This window comes from Hirundo rustica, chromosome 1 (assembly GCF_015227805.2).
Source record: "Hirundo rustica isolate bHirRus1 chromosome 1, bHirRus1.pri.v3, whole genome shotgun sequence".
Taxonomy (NCBI): Eukaryota; Metazoa; Chordata; class Aves; order Passeriformes; family Hirundinidae; genus Hirundo; species Hirundo rustica.
This window is the reverse complement of record NC_053450.1, coordinates 42,031,331-42,052,920: the sequence shown is the minus strand read 5'-3', so window position 1 is coordinate 42,052,920 and position 21,590 is coordinate 42,031,331. Positions and strand designations below refer to the sequence as shown.

At 36.2% G+C, this 21,590-nt stretch overlaps 1 long non-coding RNA gene across 3 annotated transcripts; it reads left to right on the top strand.

Annotated features, from left to right (window-relative positions):
• The first annotated feature begins 2,300 nt into the window (after nucleotides 1-2,300).
• LOC120755679 (uncharacterized) lies at nucleotides 2,301-14,026 on the top strand. 3 transcript variants are annotated; one of them, XR_005701860.1, is made up of 9 exons: nucleotides 2,301-2,483; nucleotides 3,716-3,872; nucleotides 6,010-6,381; nucleotides 8,161-8,277; nucleotides 8,992-9,118; nucleotides 9,722-9,813; nucleotides 10,964-11,143; nucleotides 11,782-11,948; nucleotides 13,258-14,026. It is a non-coding gene; the product is annotated as an uncharacterized LOC120755679 (long non-coding RNA). The 3 variants fall into 3 exon arrangements; XR_005701862.1 differs by lacking the exon at nucleotides 10,964-11,143 and adding an exon at nucleotides 2,927-2,979; XR_005701863.1 differs by lacking the exons at nucleotides 6,010-6,381; nucleotides 10,964-11,143 and having other exon boundaries at nucleotides 11,847-11,948.
• The last annotated feature ends 7,564 nt before the right edge of the window (nucleotides 14,027-21,590 follow it).

The following is a 21,590-nucleotide window of genomic DNA, read 5'->3' as shown; positions in this document are numbered from 1 at the left end:
AATTGGTCATTTTCAAATTCAGGAAACAATTCAGTGACTGCATTATCCAGTACAGTAACTTGGGAAGCTCGATTCAACTTTATGGATTTAGTATATTGCTCAAAATGGAATTCTAGAAGTCATTCAGTCTTAAATAATAGTAAAAAAAAAAAAAAAATTTATTATTTAAGTTGTTCATCTAAAAAAATTCATCCAACATTTTATGCTGAGTTTTATTTTCCATTTCTTGTGGCCTGTGAAGCGTGTCTGTATTGACTTCACGTGAACTCTCTTTACCTGCCGTTTGCAGCCATGCTTAGACAGCTGTAGTTACTAATGTGTAGCCTGAAGTATTGCTTTTGGAAATGTGCACAGATGAGTTAATGAAGATTGGAAAAGCCACCACTAAGGAATAAACCGCATGCATTTACCCCCACACACTTCCTGCATGTTTGCACACATATTTAGGATTTTGCACACATATGCCCAAATGCATGTTTATGTGTTCATGCAGATTTGCTTACCTACCTCTGTATTTATACACACACACACATTTATGCACACACATGTATGTTTATATGAATGCATGTAAATTTGTACACCCACACCTGAAGAGAAACCAGGAAGGAAGAAAAAAGATACTTATTGGGTAATCTGAGAGGTGAACAAGGAATTTCAACATGCAGAAAATCTTAGAAGCAAAAGATTAAAATTTGATGGCAAATATTAGGGGTAAAAGTGACACTGAGCCCTATTGAACTCCTAAGCTATGAGCTACCTGGAAGGGGAATCAGGGCAACATAGTCAAATCAACACATGAAGAAGACAGTCCTTAGAAGCATTTTAAAAATCTGTGGTGATGGAATGGAAGTGATGATTCAAGAAACAGAGTAAAATACAATGAAGATTTAGGCACCTGTTCTGGCTAAATAGGAATATAGAAAATGTTGTACTTAGTAGTCTTATGCAAAAAAGACCTCAGCAAGGTTTAGTCATATCCTGCAGCTGGAAATTTATCAGCATCAACAAAAGATGTCTGGAATTACATGCCTGACAGGTAATATAAGATTTAATAGGACCTGTAGTCTTACACTGTTCCACTGATAAATATGAGGGCTGGATTGGAGTGAGAAGGAAGGGATTAAGAGCTTTGTTTAGTCAAATTGTACATAAGCTAAGAACTAGACACCTAGGAGAAAGTATTGGAAAAATAATCCAGAATTTTGCTTAGGTTATTATTTGTACACTGAAGCTGACCTTCAGCTATGGAATCTGCACAGAAATTGGAAATAAATGAAATGAAATAAATGTTTCATATCTTATTATACCAGAGGGAAAATGCATGAAAAGATGAATGGGTGATCTCTTTGAGGTAAGGAAAATTAGGAAGGATTAAGAGAAAAGAAAAACCAAAGAGAGAAGTGAGATAGGAAAACAATTAAACTATGGGAGCAGAGGGGATATAAAATAAGTGGACTATGAAAATGTCAAATGAGTGATTCAATCAGCATTTTCCAGTGGTATATGAGTAACGCTGGTCTCATTCTGTAGAGAAATACTGAGGTAAAATAAAGCTTGAGGACCTGACGGATTTTGTGTAGCATGTAAATTGTGAAGTGAAAAACCACTTTTAGATCTTATTTCTCCCTGGGCTGCAATCTGCCTAAACAGTGTTATCATGTGAAAAACACTATAAAATACAGCAAGAATAAAAACCTGTAAAAAATATTTTTAAAGTCAAAGGCAGAAGAGATTGACACGTGAAAGACAAAAAGTGGAATATGAAAGTAAGAAAAAGTATAATTGTAGTAGTAGCATCAACAAATGCTACTTTTTTGATGATGTTTTTGTCATCAAACACTGAAGTATTAGGTTTCATGGTCTATAGCAGAGATATAATCTTACGGCTTAAGTGTTTCCCATAAATTTTTTCAATGTAGATGTCATGGGAAAAGAGGCAGGAAATTTAAAAATATATTCCTGGACCTACATGTGTGTGACAGTGGCCCAAATGGAAGTCATAGAGATGTGAGCCTGGGGAAGGGTGGAAAAGGTGGTTGAAGGTGACGATATTGTGGAAGCAGATGGGCTGTTAAGTGCAGGTAGAGGTAGAAGGTAGAAACTATCACTTGGTAGAGTTATGGCAGGTGAGAAAAAAATAGGCAAAGGTTAATAATAGAAAACTCAGCTGTAGGGGAACAGGCAGAGATGGTGCTGGGGGCACTCTTGCCCCTGATGTGTTGCAGCTGTGATAATTACCCAAGAGTGGGAACAGCCTTGCCCTCACAGCTATGGGTGGTGATAAAAGAGTTGGTGTCAGGTGGAGTCTGCTGGCTGTGCTGTGAGGAGGAGGGGACAGGAGGTTGTGTGAGGGGCAGAAAGGGTAAGATGCTGTACAAAGGATAGACAGGGTTAGGTGGCTGTGTGAGGGACAGGAAACAGCAAGCTGAAACTGCAGAAGAACACCTGTGTGGGGTTGTTCATAGGACTGCAACTTAGCAAAGGTATGGAAGAATTTTTAAATAACCTGGGACCGCAATGTAGAGAAGGTGTTTTAGGCAACGAGGTACAGATACTTGAGGCTCCCTGAAGTTTTTAAAGAAGCACTCTTGAGTGTTGTGGTTATCGTGATGATGGTGACACTCAGCATAATAACAAATAGTGAAAACTGGAATTAGGACGTTTAACAAATAAAATTAAGTAATAAAAAATTCAGAGAAAGGGATTGATATATGATACACCTTATAAATTCTTGCAGAACACTGAAGAGTTGCTTGGATGGGGCTATAAAAAGAAGAGAAAAAAAAGAATTAAAAAAAAAAGAAAAAAGAGGGGAGGGCAAAAAAAGCCTGTTTGCACAACTGAAAAGTTTTTCAGCTGTTTTTATGTGATTTAGTTCTACTCTACTAGAAACTTGAAATTACAATTTTCAGGGATTTTTTTCCAGATTAATTACTCTGTGATGTATGTGTTGTCAGTCTCTGAAAGTAGCGTCCCTTGGTAAGAAAAGAAATGCCAAAATTTCTATGATTATTGACTTGTGGTAGAGCTAGAGTCAGTTTCTATAGAAAGACAATGAACTCAGTTTTCAGGTGCACTGTGTTATGTGGTTGACAAGCTACTTCTATGTTCATGTTCATCTAATGGTTTTGCCTTCATTTACTTTCAAGCAAGAAATAGTCATATGTTTGTATACATATAAGTAACTTTAAAAATAGTTTAAAAGTTTACCAGGCTGGATATACCTATTGCTGAGGACTACATGTAATGTTAATAGGTGGAAAGTGAATGGTTTTTATATCTTTTGTCTATGGAGAGATTTTGAAAGTGTCTAAGGAGTGGATTTCTAAAAGTATGTGTATCGAACCTCTTTTCTTTTGGGGGATTACAGGACTATTCAGAATGTCCTATACTTGAAATAAGCGCAAATTTCATTGTAATAAAGCCAAAGCCAAATGAAGCTTTGAATCTCATTGAAACAACAGATTATTTTTCTCCCTTTTAAATTTTATGTTGGCCACACTAACTATTGACAAATAATTACAGAACAACCTTCTCACTATTTATAAAAAGGAGTTGACTTTTTAATTACTTTTCTGTTGATAAACTGAACACAGAGGAGAGATTAAATTAAACCAATTGATTAAAACTGTAGTAAATGTAGCCTTTTAGGTAGCCTCCTATTTAGGCTCTTTCTGTTGATTGCCTTGATAATCTTGTTTCTTTTCAATGTCAGAGGATTTAAGTGGCACTCGACAAGAAAAAGTATTGGAAACGGGATAGCTAAAAACCGGAGAGAGCACCAAGATGGAGATTGTTTGAGGATAAAATGTGTTGAAGAGGATCAGAGAGTTGTAAGGACAATAAGGTTACCTGAAGCGACTACTAACAAGGTATCTCCAGGGGCTTTCCTGTTATTACTGTAATTTATTCTTTTGATGGATGTCCTCTAAAACCCATCTTTAAATAAATTGTATTTAGTCTGTAGCTTAATGAATGATGTTGATGTTTGTCTTTTAATAATTTTCTCTCTCTCAGTATCAAGGTATGATCAGCAGTTTGGTGTGAGAAGCCACTATTAACTCTTATTAATGAGGTTCATTGACTAACAAGGTACTAGACTAGTCTGTCTGCTCACTCAAGAGACTTACATATTTCAAAGGCACCTATGCCTATCCAGGGTGGATTATTGCTGCAGCAAACAGCCTCTCATTACCAGGAAAGCTACAAGTCAGTACTGCTTAAGAGAGGTAGCCAAAGCAGAATTTGTTTAGTAGTTTCCAGTGAATATGTAGAGGAAATCAATTCTAGACATGTTCCAAGCTTTCAGAAATTTGAGAGGAAAATCCCTAATTGAAAGGGCTACAGAATTACCCTGTCAACTGGTTCTATTTCTCTGCCAGCTGAATGAATTACAAAGAATATTGTTTGGCTAAGAAAAAATTACCAGGTATTAAAAAAATATTGTTTCTATGTATGTTCACATGTAATGAATGGATTTTGTTAGAATACAGTAATGATCTTTAGCTTCAGAATTATGCTTGAGTGAATTCTTCTTATGGTGCCTCTATGTCAGAGTAGAAGCCAAGATAAAGTGTGCACAGATGTAAGAAGTCTTTTAGTAATTCTTACTATTCTTTCCTCTTTACTTTTTGCATGACTCTGGGACAATCTCAGAGCACACAAATTAGATTAATTTTCAGATGGTTGTCAGATGTGCTCCAGAACCGCACCTAGTGCAGCTGGAATTATTAATGGATGTTCAGCTTCCCAAACTAGCTTAGAAAACTTCAGGAAAAATTGCTGGAGATGTGTATAATATGAATATTGGGTGTACTTAACTACTGTTTAAATCTATGAAGTGACAACTTTGTGAAGAGACATCTCCATTAGTTGTGATGTGCTGGAAGGTGCCCTAGCACACAGCAGATAAACGTGGAATTCAGGTGTTTTCATAGTGTAGTCGGGAGGATCATTCCTGTCAGAGTGATAGCAGACTGATCTTGTTGATCTGTTGCTGCAGTGGAGGAAAAGATTGCATTCCCATGAGCTCTCCACCCTCCACTGCTCTGAATATCAGTCTTCCTACTAGCTTATGCCTGGAGCTGGGATTTAGCTACACTTATGACTTGGACAATTTCAGAATGACTCTTACATAAGTATTCCTATATTTAATTCCATGAACAAACTAACAGGACTGAAAATAATATTCAGTCCTGTTATAACAGAAGTCTTCTAGACACCTCGACTAGAAATGAGTGAGTTGTGACAAACAACACATTTTTCCTTTAAACTTTGACTGAACTGTTGGAGCCTTGAATGAGATGCACTGGATTTTGATTTAGATATGGAAAAAGCTGGTAACTGAATTTTTACAGACAGTGTTCTAGTTCTACTAATCCTAAAAGGAGACTGTGTAAAGTATACCCTTGATTTAAATTGGTATTGATTTTACTATCTTGTTAATGAAGGATGACGAGGAATCCAAAGCTAGTTATATTTGTAAGCTTCTCAACCCTAAATGTTTTATCAGCTTGTTTGCAAGCTTTCTCCAGCCGCTGCAAGTTGATCATCCTGCTTAATTTCTCATACTCTGCTGAAAGCAATTTATCTCTAGCTCTTTGTCCTCTAGGGACAGGCTGTGTTTTTGAGGCAAAATAAAATTTATGCACATGATTCATCTGTATTGAAATCTGATGATTTAAATCTTCAGGTTTTCTAATTCACTTCTTGTGCTTATTAAGAGCAAAATTACTGGTTATCCAAGCATCCTTTTCAGAGGATATGACAATTTGCTCTAAAAAAATAATGAGTAACAGTATGATTTTGTAATGTTGTCCATTTCTAAAAATACAGTGTGAGTGCCTCTTTGACCTCTGTAGAATGGATAATCAGGCTGTTCTGAGTTGTGTAGTCATGTATCTTGATAACTTCTTGCATTCCTTCTGCCTGTGATAAGGTTTTTATCCATACCATAAGCAGCTTGGTATGTACAACAATTGACGTGTATTTGTCCTGCTTTTTTTACAGTGCAACAGTAATTTTTTAAAACTTTCTTGGGAAGCCAATACTTGTCTTTTCTTTATAACAAGAAGGCATTGGTAGGAAGAGAACTCCGAGTGAACTCAGGGAGGCATGGGGAATGGGTACAGTCTGCAAGTATAACCATGTCAGTGTTGGTGGAAGCAAGCTGCTGAGGCCATCTGAAGCTCCAGATTTTCATGTGTAACTGGAGTGCAGTGAACCTTCCGTAGATGCCCAAGGGCTCTGCGCCTCTCTCGAAAATTATCTATAATTTTATTGAAGCAGCTCCCCACATTTTGAAGTGCATGGCCAGAGGCCTAACTGTGACACCTGTACGACTGCACTGTCCAAGGTATTCCTCATAGTCAGTGGAGATGAGTAAGTACATGAATCACTTAAGACATGTTTATCCTTAATTAAGAGTCTAAACCAAAAATGGAAAACTATGACTGTAAAAGACTGGGGTGAGTAACTCAAGCTTTGATGATTGATTCTTAGATGTATAGGGCAGTCTCCAAGGGATAGTTTTAGATACTGAATTTTCCTTTTATTTAGTGTGTAATAACAATTTTGGTTTGCTCAACAGTCTCTATTCTTTTACAATTCTCTTATAAATTCTGTCCACAGAGACACAAACTAATAATTGGATAACTTTTAAAAAATATTACATGAAAAAAAATGTTTCTTTTTGAAATCTGTAATATTTAAGCTTAATAGGGTACAGAAAAGAGACATTTTTCAGCTGGATTTTACTACAGAATAAATGGCAAATCTGAAGAATAGCAAAGGAGATTGAGCAATGAAAAAAAAAAAAAACAAACTGGAGGTGCTTTTACTTTTCCAAAGAAGGGAGGCAAAGGCTAAAAAAATCCATGTCAGCAGAACCATAGCGAGTTGGCAGGGCTTCTTCAAGTGTTGTTCCTTAAAAGAGTCTTAAATATATATTTTCCCTTGAAACAAAATAGAGCCTAATATAATAGAAATATGTTGTTAATTTCTATTCAGCAAAAACTAACCTAAGCAGTACCCAACACTTTGTGACTTCCAAACACCTTTCAATATTTGCTTTGGCAGAGAAAAAAGAATTGATTGTGCTAAAGGATTTTCTTCTACCTGACTAAATGTAGGCTTGCATGAAATCATAATAGTGTTTAAAACATCAGCTTTCCTTCCTGCTCTTACTTTCAGGACATTACTTTGCCTTATGAACACTTCTAGAGTCAGTTTGGTCTGTGCTTGTTTAATGGAACTTGGGAAATACTGTAATGATGTGTTATCCACCTGTCTTCCACTTGAATAATTGTCCTTGCTGCTTGTAAATGCTTTGTGAGCCCATGAGATAATAAAACCAAGATAAATATAAATGGTAACTACCCACACTGCTACCATTTCTCCTCCTCCGTAGGTAGGAACATTTTCAGCAAGTGAAGAAAATTAAAAAGTAAAAGAAAAGTAGTTGTACTGACAGTAAGCTTGAAAGTTAGTAACAACTCCACGGACTTGAACTTTGTATGCCCATATAAGGAGTGCCCAGAGTAGATGGAAATGCTTCTTTAGAGGTACATAATGTGGAAATGGTGAAGAGGAGCTGCCACATTATTTCATGCAGATGGAATCTAGGAAATAAGTGCTTAATACTTGGGCTTTATGTATACCCCCCTTGTGTAGGGACACACTTTCATTTACATCTTTCTGTCTGGAGCAGATTACTTGTATATTAAATTGTTTTCTGAACATGTCAGTAGGTTTGAATGAGGTAAATTAAACAGACTTTCCTTCCATAATGGTACATGCTGTAAACCATAGCTCAGGTTTGCATGTTTGACTTCTGGAGATCTGTGTTAGTGAGATAAATCACATCAGGAGACGGGGGTCTTAGGCTGAAAGCACTGCCCCTTGTGATGCCTGGAGCTTCACAGAGTTTTCCACAGGGCTTGAACTTCCTGTCCCCAATTGATTTATACAATACTCACCAGTTCTGTGATTTAGACCAATTTCAGGGACTAAATTTCAAATGCATGTGCACTGATTTGGACAAAACAAGAGCTCCTTGGCTTCTAGGTTAAATTTGTAGTTGAGCAAACATCCTCAAGGTATTCGTTCAAGCACAGGCTGTAATTGAGAATCTCTTTAACTGGTCCCTACACTATTTTCAAGGTATACTTTTGGGATACATTTGAAGAGAGGAAAGACATTCTTCGATCGAAGCACAGAACTGGGAAATCTGATTTATCATCTGTTCTGTCCTGGCATTCCTGCATGATCTTGAGCAAGGTGCTTGGAATATACTTCTGTTCTGAATAATACTTATATTTAAAACTAGAATTTTGTTCAAGAGGGTGAAAGCCTTTGGATATTCAAAATGTTATGTGCTGACTCTACGATCACACACTCAAAAAACCCCAAACCAAACCCCAGTATTTTCCTTCCCCAACAGAAAAAGAAGCAACCACTTTTAATGATGTTTTAATGATTATTTCTGTTTACCCTGAAGAACTATTTTTCAGAAAAAGAAGCTGGTGTTCTGTCTTGTGCATCAAGTAAATGGGAACCACAGGGCTCCCCTGCCTTCTGTTATACATCCAGCCTCATTGCCAAAGGCTATCACACTATTTTTTCAATTATCTGTGCACAGAAAACGTCTCCCTTTATTACCAGTATTTTTTCACTTCTTTCTGGCCTTTAATATTGGTTCTAATGGCCTGCTTCTAATGAGTAAGAGGTGGGCCCAATTAAAAATATTCCCAAATTGCACAGCAAAGGAAGACTTAATCAAGAAAACAATGTTGTATACAGATTCTAAATTAACTTAACTAAGCACCTGCAAAACATAGTTTTTTAAACACAAATGTTGTGGATGTCTGAAAACATAATGTTCTGGTTTCATAAAATATAAATAATAATGACCTGTTTTCAAAACTGTTTTGATTGATTGTTTGGTTGATTGATTGATTTGGGGTTTTTTATGATTTCTATTTTCTATCCCAGTAACATCAGAGAAGAAGCAAAACCAGGGATCAGAAAAAACCTACCTGCAACAGATGCCCAGAGCCTGGAGAGGTCAACAAGAGAGTGCCTTAAGTGTGGCATAAAGGGATTTCAGCCACTCCAGATGGTAAGCTGTCTTCACCGAGGACCTAGTTTAAGTCTGAATATACGAGATATATTCAGTGGGGAATAAAATAGACGATTCAGAGATGTGCAAATGCCTGCAGGGCTAGAATGTTATCAGCATAATGGAGAGATGATGAGATGGCTCCTATGACTGGAATGTTGGAATGGAGTGATACAGGCTCTTTAAGAAAGGCAAAGATGAAGAGGGGTGTTTCCCTCTGTGTCAATGACCAGCTCTACTTTGAAATGGATGAGAAGCCAACTGTGAATTTATGGGTCAGGACTAAAGGCAGGATGGGGATAGGTAGCATTACAGTGGGGGTCTGCTACAGACTCCAACCAGGTCAACTGAGTGAATAAGGCCCTCTATACAGAGAAAGGAGCAGACTTCCAACTACTGAGGCATAAAGTCAATTCCTTCAATGACTTCATCAATGTTGAAGAAAATAGTAAGAGTACTTTTAAAGGTCAAGCTTTTCTGAATGGACATTTTAGATCAGACTACAGATCTGTGCACATAGAAAAAATAGGATTGCTGGAAAATAATATTTTATGATTTGATGCAATAAGAAACTTTTTTGGTTTTGCTATGTTTTTTTTACAGATTTTTGGAGTTAATGAAATTGAATTCAGATCCAAGAAGTGACACATAAGAAAAAGAATGCAGCACAAGATGTACTTTTCCTAGTCTCAAAAGTACGCTTTCAAACTTTTCTTGCCATCTGTTTGCAGAAATACTTTTTCATCAACTTACTCATACTGGTCCTCCTTGCCCTCTGTCCCTCTCTCTCAAACACACATAGCAGGTCTTGCATTACTTGGCAGGCCTGGCATTGGTTGCTTCTCTTAGCTACACAACTAAATGAAATAAAGTAACAGCACTGGTTATAACATATAAGAGGAAAAATGATTTATTGCTTTGGATAAAGCAATAAAGAATAGCCAAGAAGAATTCAGAAAGATTTTAATGACAAGGCTCTTAAAGAAACAATACAACCAAGTGTTTTCCTAGAGGTATAATACAATTCAGAGATAATATACTGCAGGTAGGATGTTTAAATGAATTCAGAAATTTTAAGAGGCTTATTATCTCTAAACTTTCTCAATAATTCCAGAAACTGCATTTTTAATAACTTGATTTGATTGCCCAGTAGCTTAGCTTGATTATATTAAAAAAAAAAAAAAAAATGCTATATTACCTGTTGAATAAAGTCCTTTATTTCTGACAATTAATCAAGTATATAATCTAAAGCAGTGATAATTGTTTGAATTCATTCAGTCTTATATGTAATATCTTCTAATAAGAACAAAATATGCTTTATGGTAAACAGAAACTTTAGTTTCTAAAAGTAGAAACTTTTAGTCTTCTCTGATATAACCAATTCTATCTTAGACGCTTTCTTTGGATTTTCTCTTGATTTCTGTCTGTTTATTTCTGCACAAAAATGTGAACTCAGATAAATGCTTAAACAAATGTTGTTTTAAGCACTGGAACCTCTGTGAATCTGCAAAACTGAACAAAGAGCTGAAAGGACCATAGTCCTTTCTGCTATTTACACTAGTCAAGTGGAAGACATAAACAAATACCAAAAGACAACCAGGGTCAGTGTAGTGAAACATGGCTAGTATAAATCATTTAAGAGAAAAAGTATTCTGCAAGAATGCAGAGAATAGGCCAGGCTAAAAAGAAACAGGAAACTTCTTTCAGCCGTTTCAAAACAAGTAATTAATCTCAATGCACAGTGCTGGTTTTCCCCCTTTATTACTAAAAAGCAAGACAAGTAGCAAGTCTATGTGCATATCCTTTTTATATTAAGTGATTAAGCGTTTCAAGGCTTTTTTCCAGCATACTTAATGCTTCTGCTTCTAATCCGGGTGGACACTGCACATCTTATTCTTTTCGATATAATATGAAAAACAGAATTAGAACATCAAAAACAGAACAACAACTAAATAAATTAGAAAATATCAGAATCTTCTGCTTGAATTCACTTACACAAACTTCTGATCCTTGTGGTAAAATGAGGTAAATATTTTTTTTTTATTTTTGGTGGGGAGAAGCAGCTCTGTTGATGTAAGCTGATTTTCTACCTAGCTGATAACTACCTAAGGAAAATATTGTCCAGTTGGAAGTACTTGAACTTAGTGCAGTATTTAAACAAAACAATTCACCAGATTTTGAGTTCCTGAGATACCAATTAAAATACACACAAGAATGGGACTTTGGCATTGAAATTGTATCTCATACTGAAATATATCCCATAACATTCTGAGCTGACTGTCCTGATATGCAGTATATAATTTGTCTCCCTGGAGTTTCTACATCAGCAAACCTTAAAAGTTTAAGGATCCTTACAACCCAGGCCATTCTATGATTCTATAATTGATAGCTTCCATTTTTAAAACAGTATTCTGTATCACTACCTTAGGCCACAATAAAATGGAACCTATTCACCATTTAGTTAAGCTATTTCTAAGAAGTATTATCCACAATTATTATTGTCTTTTCTATTACTGTGATGCAGTCCAAATAAGAAAAACAATGCAAATGTTTTTGAAATAACTATTTAGCCTTTTATTGCTTAGTTTAGAAAGGGTTTTTTTTAACACAGACTTTGATGTGAAAGCACATTGAATATTTTGTATATTTTGTCCTAATTGTAGGAACATACTGCAAATGTTGAATTGGTGATTATTCATGGACTTGTTCTTGAGTAACTGTTTCATAGGTTCAACTAAGAGCTCTTATATGAACAAAATTGTCTAGTGGAAAAGGAAGGAGAATGTCAAATGGAAGTCTGGATAGTTTTCTGATTTGTACCAAAGCACAGGTGGGTGCCTGTCTGAATTAATACAAAATGATTGTGATGTTTTAACTGCTTTGTGTGTTTTCAGCATGCATTAACTTTAAAGTGTAATTTTGCAAACGATGCACGATGTGCTTGCTCAGTAGTCTTGCATAGCCTACTTTTCTCAAATGGAATTGTTCATACATATTAAAGTTAATTAAAAGCCTTTTACAAGATTAGGGTGACATGAAATACAGTAGACATTTCAGTAAGTCAGCTTCTGAGAACTTTTTTTTTTAGTATTTTAGAGCCACCACACTGTCAGTTATTTTAAACAGATTTCTTTTTCATGTATTTTAAAGCAAACATAAGATACAGATGTAAGGTTTTTTTATACACAGCACTGTGACTTTGTGTGACTCATCCTTTTGAATTTAATGAGACTCTTTATAGCTAAAGTTATTAATGTTATGGGGCTTTTTTTCTGTTGTATTGGAGTCTATGGCATATAATGGTTATATAAAGTATTAATGTAGCCAAGTAAGTACTTTTACACTGTTGTATAAAAATGCAGAGCATAATTCAATGTTGTTATTGGAAATTAGCTAGTCACCTTGTGACACTGTCTCATTCAAGCATCAGTGCCCGTGTAGATGTTTTAGAGGACAAATGATTTATCTAGGGTCATGCAACAGTTTTAGCACTCCAGATGCAAAATTAGGTGTATTAATGGTGCTTGTCTTTCTGTACTGTTGTCATGTATATCTAGCCTTCTTACTAATAGGAGTGAACAAGTTCTATAAAAGTGTTTGGCCTTTAGGCAGAGCCCAGCTACTCAGATCTAATTGCAATTCTCTTCCTTTGATATGGCATTCCTGGTTCATCATATGAGGTGGAAAGGTATTGTGTTAATCATGCAGGGTTTTCCTTTTTTTTGAATCGTGTCAAAGAAATGAGTCAAAAATTAATCATGTACATGACTAATAGTGTGTCTAATACCTAAACTAGAGGGAAAGCCAGGTATACTGTAGTATGTATACAAGGATTCAAATTTAGTAACCTAATTTTCTGTCATTAAGTTTTTGTTTTAGCATGGTTTCCTTCCACAATAGTGGAACTGCGCTCTCTCCGACTTTGAAAAGAAAATTTACTATTCCTTATTGGCAATGTATTTTGAAAGCGGATTTTTTTTTTTTTTTTAAATCTTTTTCTAAGCACTGGAAACTTGTAGAGAATCTCACAGGAAGAGGGTTTTTTTTTTTTATCTAACAAAAGAAATGGCACCTTGGCAGAGCATAACACTCCTGACAGGAAACCAGTCTCTTGAATGAAATGATTCTTTTCTGTTTAGTTGCAGGAGCCTCCGTTGCAAGTACCCCTTCAGCAGTGTGTTCACCTGGATCAGATTAAGACTACTTGTGATGTTATTTCACTTATTTCCTGTAATTCAGTTGGCCTTCAGTCCCCCATGACTGCTCCAGCATCACATAGATATGTTTATATTGAGTGTTTTAAATGATACACATAATGTCTCCTTCATTAATTATGTACAAAAGACTATCATATATGAACATCTCTGTCAAACACACAAAAAACTCCTTCTGCTGGCTGTTTGCAGCTATCTGTGTATTTTGGTGATTCTTGCATCAGGAACTGCCTGAAGCAGTCAATGAGCCTGCCTGATTATTTATCCAAGGTAGCTGCATTTTTAATAAATGCATATTGATAAATTATGCTTGAATAGCATATGTATAGAAGTATACAGATGGTGGCTATCACAGAGCCTAGACACAGCAAGACCTGCTTAGGAAAGTCACAGGGCTGTCTATAATTCACACCTGGAGAGCTCCTGTCACAGAATTTTTGTTGTGAAGCTGGTTGAAGGTTTAGTCATTGATTTTGTCTCACGTGCTGTTTCCTCAAAGCTGAGTACTTCGGAAGCTCTTGCATCTCCCAGGAATTCATTGAAAGATGGTGTTGGGTGTGCATGCAGCCAAAGCACTGGTATCCAGCTAGGCCACAGTTGGAATTATTGGATGCACTTGGATTTTATGCTTATATTCCAATTGTAACTTTGATTTTACAGCTTTTACCAGAAAATAAATTGAGTCCTGTTGAAATTCTTGAAGACTGATGTATATACTCATATCTGAATTGATTTTGCCTAAGGTCTTTTACCTGAATATTTTAAAAAAGTAAGAAACATCTTTGTGGTTTGGCTTGGGGTTTTGTCTGTTTCTTTTGTTCTTCTAACAATTATAGTAGAAGTATAGCTGAATCAAGTTTGTAAAGATATTAGTGAGGTCAACAGTGTTTTCCCCTTTGTGATACAGAAATGAGCAGTCACAGACTGCTGGAAAAGGTAAATGAAAAAGCAACAAGGCGAGTCATTGAACTTCTCAAGAAAGCAGTTTTCACTATTCAGTCATAGGGATTGAAGAGGCATTTTACTTTACAAAATGTATATAGGAGGCAGAACTGTAACACAGATAGGGTTGCCAAATTGTAAATAATTTCAGTGCTTAATCATTTTGTATAAGCTCATGGTCCAAACGTATATTTTTTTAATTGGCTCACTTTTATTAATCTGCAGGAAATTTTGCAGTTGATCATAAAAAGGTAGGTAGTCAACATATGTATAATTATTTAGGAATGATTCTTTATTGGTGATACTCCAAGAATTTATCCATTAGATTATAAATAGGATAGAAGTAGACTAGACAAGACTAGAATTATTAGTTTATAAGAGACCCACAATGATCATTACTCCTATGCACCTCTACACCAAAGCCTACGCACCATTTAAAATTAAATCTCATATCATCTCTATGTTACACAGTTAAGTTACACAGTAACAAAAAGAGAGAGTGCTGAAGGGCAGAAATTATGGGCCTTATGAATTTTTCAGATTTTTAGAATCTATAGTTATTTATTCCAAATGGCAGCTGAGCATGGAAAATATTTCATGTGATTTCACTGCATGCCTTGTTTGAATATTTAAGTTTGTTGTTTAAATATCATATTTAAGTATAAACTTCTGGAGAAAAATACCCAGATAGACATTGAGTTATTCAAAACAATACCTAATATTTTCCCTTACATTTGGCCCTATATATTGCTGTCATCAGGGTTAATGAATTATAAGATTAAATTTTTTAAGTAGCACCTGCAAATAACTGTTCAGGAACTCAGTTCTCATGGAAACCAAAATGAAAGATAAAGGGTGCCTTGAATAAGAATATGAAAATAATTTCTTTGGACCCGGTTGCTGTAACTGCATTCTTTCGTGTTTGCATTTCTCTCAAAGGTAAGAGTCCAAAAATATTATCATACTACTTTTAACTTTTACATGTTTACTTTGGTGCACTATATCACATTGCATTCTGTATTTCATGTCAAAAGAAATGATGCATAGCGATATATGGTAATATATGTGCTTGTTAATGAAAATATAAACTGTACTTACTGGTACATAAATTAATAATTTGTAAATAGACAGTAGAAGCAAAAGACATGAAGAGTAGGAACCCTTATTTATTGCTGCCTAAATATACCCCAAACATGTTATTAAACCACTCATTTTTCTTATATAAGATCATTCTATAGAATTTCCAATACGATGCCACAAGAATTTTCGAATTCCCTACTGAGAATCTACAATCAATTTTTTTTTTTTTTTACTGTTTTCAATTTCTCTGCAGCTATTGTAAGGTACTAAGTGTTCTGGTTATTCATGACTGAAAGGTCATTAAATTACAGTGTCCCAGTTGAAAATACTGCAATTTACATGGCATTTATCAAGGAGATTATGTGAATCTACTTTTGTTCTGTGAGTTTAAAGGTGAGACTTCTTGCTCTTTTCAGTAGAGTAAATTAAATAAGTGAAACTCAATTCCACTGCTTTTTTTTTTATTATTTGAGAGAAAGCATTTTCTTAGGTGATTGTGAAGACATTAGTGTTAATAGAAATCTTCTAAAGAATTCTCATCATGTAAGTAAAACCCCTTAAGTTAACCCAACGCTACCATTAATTTTTGTTAACACTCTATTTTTTTGTCTAACTGGTATCTTTTATCAATGTACATGTTGCATTATTGTTCAAAGTTCTATTGATCCAAAGAAGCTCTATGCTATAAATTAATCAATTTGCTGCAGGGTGTGAAGCAAAGGTTGCTTTGGTTTACACAAAAGTTTGCTATGTATATTCAGCATATGGTCTCTTTGGTACCTTAATTTGGGCAGAGGCATGCATCTAAATATTTTAATAATTGGATCATAATGCATATGGATTAGAAATCAAACCCTCAGGCATATGATGGGATAATTCAGAACATATAATGATGGTAATGTAAGACATAATGCCTGTTTGTGCAAGATACTATTGCTCATCTTGGTGAAGAGTTGCTAAAAAAGAAAAGGAATTGCTTATTATATCTATGCCCTTTGAGGATAGTGGTAGGGTGGTTAAAGTACAGCTTGAGAGACAGAACCTAAGATGACTGCCCATGGATTACCCACATGCAAATATGGTTACTTAGGAAGGTTAGGGTCATTATGGTGCAAATTCAAGCCGTGTCACTTGACAGTGTGCTGCTTGTAACAGAAATTGGTATTTGGAGGGCTCATATTTGCTGGAGTTTTCAATAGGTTTTTAAAGCAAATCTGAAATCTGAAGATAATCTCCATGAATTCACCTTCTCCCACTCTGCTCTGAACTGATGTGGCCCCCCCTTGAATATTGTGTTTTAAGCACCACAATATAAGAAAGATATCAAACTATTAGAGAGTGTCCAAATGAGGACAAGGAAGATGTTGACAGGTGTTGAGGGGAAGCTGCACGGGGAGTGAGATCACTTGGTCTGTTCAGCCTGGAGGAGACTAAAGGGAGACCCCATCACAGATTGTAACCTCCTCATAAGGGGAAAAAGAAGGGCAGACAATGATCTCTCCTTTCTGGTGACCAGTGACAGGGCCTGAGGGAATGACCTAAAGTTGTGCCAGGGGAGGTTTAAGTTGGAAAATAGCAAAAGAGTCTTCACCCAGGGAGTGGTCGGGCACTGGAACAGGCTCCTAGGGAAGTGGTCACAGCACCAAGCCTGACAGAGTTCAAGAAGTGTTTGGACAATACTTTTGGCCATCTGGTGTGACTCTTGGGGAGTGTCCTGTGCAGGGCTGAGAGCTGGTCTTGATGATCCTGATGGGTCCCTTCCAACTCAGCTGGTCGTGTGACTCTAACCCAAGGGACTAAACTACAGGCAGACCCAAACTAAACTTGTTTAATGCAGGAAGTTCTTGCTAGGAAGTGCTTTGCTCTGCTGAACCATTCCATTATAATTCACAACCTCCAATGAGGCTATATTGTTCATCTGACAGGTTCAGGTGGCTTGCAACACACAATAATTGTCAACTCTTAGTGTTCCTTTTTTTTTCATCAAAATAATGATCACAAAATTGAGTCAAAATTCATGACTGTTACTAATGTCTAGTTTAAATTTGTGTACCAGCTGACTTAAATTATTAAACATTTTCTTGTGTTGTTTTTGTTTGTTTGGTGCCTTTTTTTTTTTTTTTTTTTTCTTAGGTAAAGTTAAACCTGAGGAATTGTGACAAATGGATGCAATTTTCTTCAAGATAAGTGAATAGCCAAAAAAAATCTTGTGGAAAGCATGAGCTGATATTTCACTATGATGTGTTAAAATTTTGAATTAATCAAATTGCTCATCAGTGCTTTTAAAAGAAGGATAGGAATTTGCACTACTCAGATATACAGATACTTGAGTCAGGATGTCGTGTTCCCACATTTTCAAAGTGAATCTTAGAGTTTTTCCTCTTCTGTGTTGGTGTTGCAGTGACCCCTACGTGTTTATGGTGGCTGTGGTAGTTACAGGGAAACAGTTTTTAGGTTTTTCTTACAAATGCTGTTGTATCTTGGATAGCTGGGGAGTTTGCCATTTGTTCTAACTACTGTTGATAGTTTTAGTCAAATTATTGGCAGTCAGTCCTTGTCCTCTTAGCAGCATCTAAGCATGTGAGATACAGATCGATTGAACTGAAAAGTTAATTTTACCACAATTTCTTCAGCATCAGAAGGAATTATCACAACCTTGCTGTTGCTACTCTGCCATCTTTGTAACTCTCTCTGTACTGAACTTCAGCACCTAAGGCTGATGAGGCAAATCTCATTGGTCTGAAATTCACATACAATTAAAATTAGACATCTAACTAGTCTTAAAATTAGACATTAGACTTAAAACTAAAGACTGCAGTCTGCTCTACATCATGAGAACTAAAAGCAAAATACTTGGTTTTAATACCACATATTTTTTCTGAGTCTTTCCACCCTTAAGAGTTAACAGTAGTAGCAGATTGTAATTGCCCTCTGTTACAAAGCTCTAAAATACTGTGTTGTAGGATACTAGTACAAAACTTGGTAAAAAAATCTTGATTGTTTTTTCCCCATGCTGTTCCCAGAACTACTTTTAATTCCTCTCTTAAGGGAAAAACAGGCTGGTGTTTGGAAGACACGTTGCAGATCTAAGCCACTAGTTTCTGTCAGTAAATTGCTGCTGTAGCAGAGCTACTTTGGCATTCTTTCAGAGAAAAGATTTTTTATCTCAGCTGTTTCCAAAGAAAATACTTTTTTTCCTCAAAGAAATATATTCTCTACTGTTAGAAATAATACAATAAGTTGTGATGTTCTATTATAATTTGTATTATAATAATACAATAAGTCATTAAAGTTACTGTGGTTTTCTCCAGTCTATTTTAGAAGTTATTATGAGAATAAAAATGGTGTTCAGGGGCCCAGCCTCTATAACAAAGACTCCTGACCTGATTGCATTTCCTAGTTTTCTCCAGAACAAGAAATTTCTGCCTAAAATTTGAATAAAATTAAATTGAAGGGCAACATATCATCTCAATATATATTATACAGCTATTAAGAAAAAAGCATCAAAACACACACTGTTTATGATCAGAAACCAAAATACCAAAGGCATTTCAAAAATTTATACATCAGAAGCAAATAGAATTTGCACTCTATAATCACTACTGGTTCCACACAACTATAGGTACAGCTATTTTCTGCTCTGGGGGACAATCATCTAGCAAACTCTTCCCCTGACAACTACACAGTTGAAACCTTCTGTGACTTACAGTTACTAACTTCATTATTTCATCAGTCACTGAGGTTCCATTGCTTGAGACAGAAGAAGTGAATATAATTGAAAACCCCACAAAACAACTGGAGAGAAAAAAATACATGATGAAAGCAGTACATAAGATAGGAAGAAATGTACTGCTACATATTGTGAAATAGACAACGTATTTTTCTCTCTGCTAGAGGAAACACTCAAAGAAAAAATCTTAATTATAAAACCTGAGTAGTAAGGTGAAATTTAAGGGCAAATAGAAAGGAGATGATCGGTAATGTTGAGATTTTTAACTAGAGTACAGGAGTATTCTGTCTCTGTTTAGGAATCTAACATGAGCCAGTCAGCCGTCTTTGATTATGGAATTAGGGGTGAAAGCAATCAGCTTGTTCTTGTAAATTGTTTCCATTACTCACCTGCCTAAGACACTTCCCCCTATTATCTTTCTGCCATCCCAGCTCTGGCATGTCAGTCTTGATGCTTTTTTCTCTCTCGTTTCAGGTATTCACCTCACTCCTCACGGTTTTAATGAGGATTTTGGTGTACTTCACTTTGGAGAACTGGCTGAAATCCAGCCAGAAGGCTGGAGGGTTAAAACCTGCTTAAAAGCTTGAGCAGGGAGAAACTGCTGGCTTGCTCAATCAAGTGGATAGCTTTGGGTTTTGCTAGTCTGTAAGGAAAGAACTTCTAGAGGCCTGCTGAGTGTGACTATTCAATGGTACTGGTTGCTTTCAGGGATAGTGTAGCACCTTCTCAACCTGCTCTGCAATGTAATTGCTGTCAGAGGACAAGCAAGGCTTTCCCCTCTCTACCAGCTGTGCTAAGGCAGTGGAATTGTGAAACGGGCTTAACAGCAGGTACTTCATAGCTAACTGGAATAGGTTCTACCTAGTACCTGATTTTCTTATGTAGGGAAACAGGAGAGCACTGTAAGTGCTCCTGAAATCTCAGGAGCTAACCTGAAGGGAGAATGCTGAGCCGGAAGCTGCCAGCCCTGCAGGAGTGCTGAGGAGAAGGTATCTTCAATGTAGACTGCACTCAGCTGCCTTTGATGCTGTGGAGCCACTGCTGAGGATTTATGCACCAAAAAGACCCTTAGAAAAGTAGTCCCTATGACATGTCTTTCAAAAGAATTATGTATTAACAAAAAACTGCTTTTCCCTTTTTTTCTATAATTGCTGTGGTTTTTTTTTTGGTTTTTTTTTTTTTTTTTTTTTTGTTAGTTTACTTGTACAATGTGGAAATTCTGATTTTTTTTTTTTTTTTTTTTTTTTTCTCTTTCCCTAGTATTATTCAGCTCAGGATCCCAGGAAAATATTTCAGATATCAGAATATGCATGTCGCTTTTAAGAAAGTGTGCCAGATTGGGATTTGTTTGTAGGTTTTGTACAGTTGCTTCTCAATTACTTAAGACTGACAAGGAGGAGAGGAGAAAGAAGGAATAACAGGCCGTTTTCTATGTTGCTCTTCTTTTTGGGGTAAAGCGTATATATTTCACCCTTGTTTTAGAGATAATTTTCAGTATATGCAAGCTTATTACTTTGACTGCATACTGATACATTTTAATGAAAATCTATTCATTAATTTTGCAGTGAAGTTTTCTTTTTACACCATGCCCTGCAGGTTTTTCCCACCCCTTTATATTCCTCGGAGTTTCTGTGGTGGTTTAGCATCCTAATGTACCTAGAAGGGCTGCTTGATGTTGTATTCATAGTAACATCTGCAAACAAAATGCAGCCTACAAGTTTCTGTACAAGTAAGCACTTTTAGGGCAGATATATATGTGCCTTTCTCTGTCCTTAAAGTGTACATCACTTCAAATTGCTCATAGAGGTAGTTTCAGCAAACTAACTTTTATCTGTGTAATCAAATGCTTGCACAGGAGGAGACCCCCTTGCAAACACAAGTGGGAGCAAAGCGCTCTTCCCCTTCTGGTATTTCCTAAAGATTGCTTTAGATCGGTTTCTGAACTGTCTAAAGGCTTCTAAGTTTTCTATGATACATGGAACTTTGATATCCTGTTAAGATACCTAAGGACAACTAAGAGGCAATTTTCTTGCTTGATTATTTGAATTTAAATTGATAAGCTGAATTTTGGCTCAGCTGTCAGAGACAAATGTTTCAAGCCAACTGTAATCATACTGCATGCACACAGGACTTAATTTGGGCATACCTCATCTCAAATAATTTGCAAAATAAACTGGTTTATGCTGAAGAGCAGAAAACCATAGGCTAAGACTATGAGCAAGCTGTTCCATACACATAACTGGGGAGAAAACAACTCCTTGAAAGAGCTGACACTCAGTGCCAGAGCTGCAGTATCAGGGTGCAGCCTTCACTATGTCTCTATCCAGTAAATCACTTCTGCAAGTTTGTCTTCCTCAACCTCTATCCAAAAACTCTTGTGCATGAAGACAAGCTGTTTGAGTGATGTTGTCAGCTGTCATAATACAGGTGTGCAGTGCCATCAGGATCACGATGTCTTACAATGGCAAGCACTGCAGGTGTGTTGAGGGTTAAGTTTTCCTGTAGA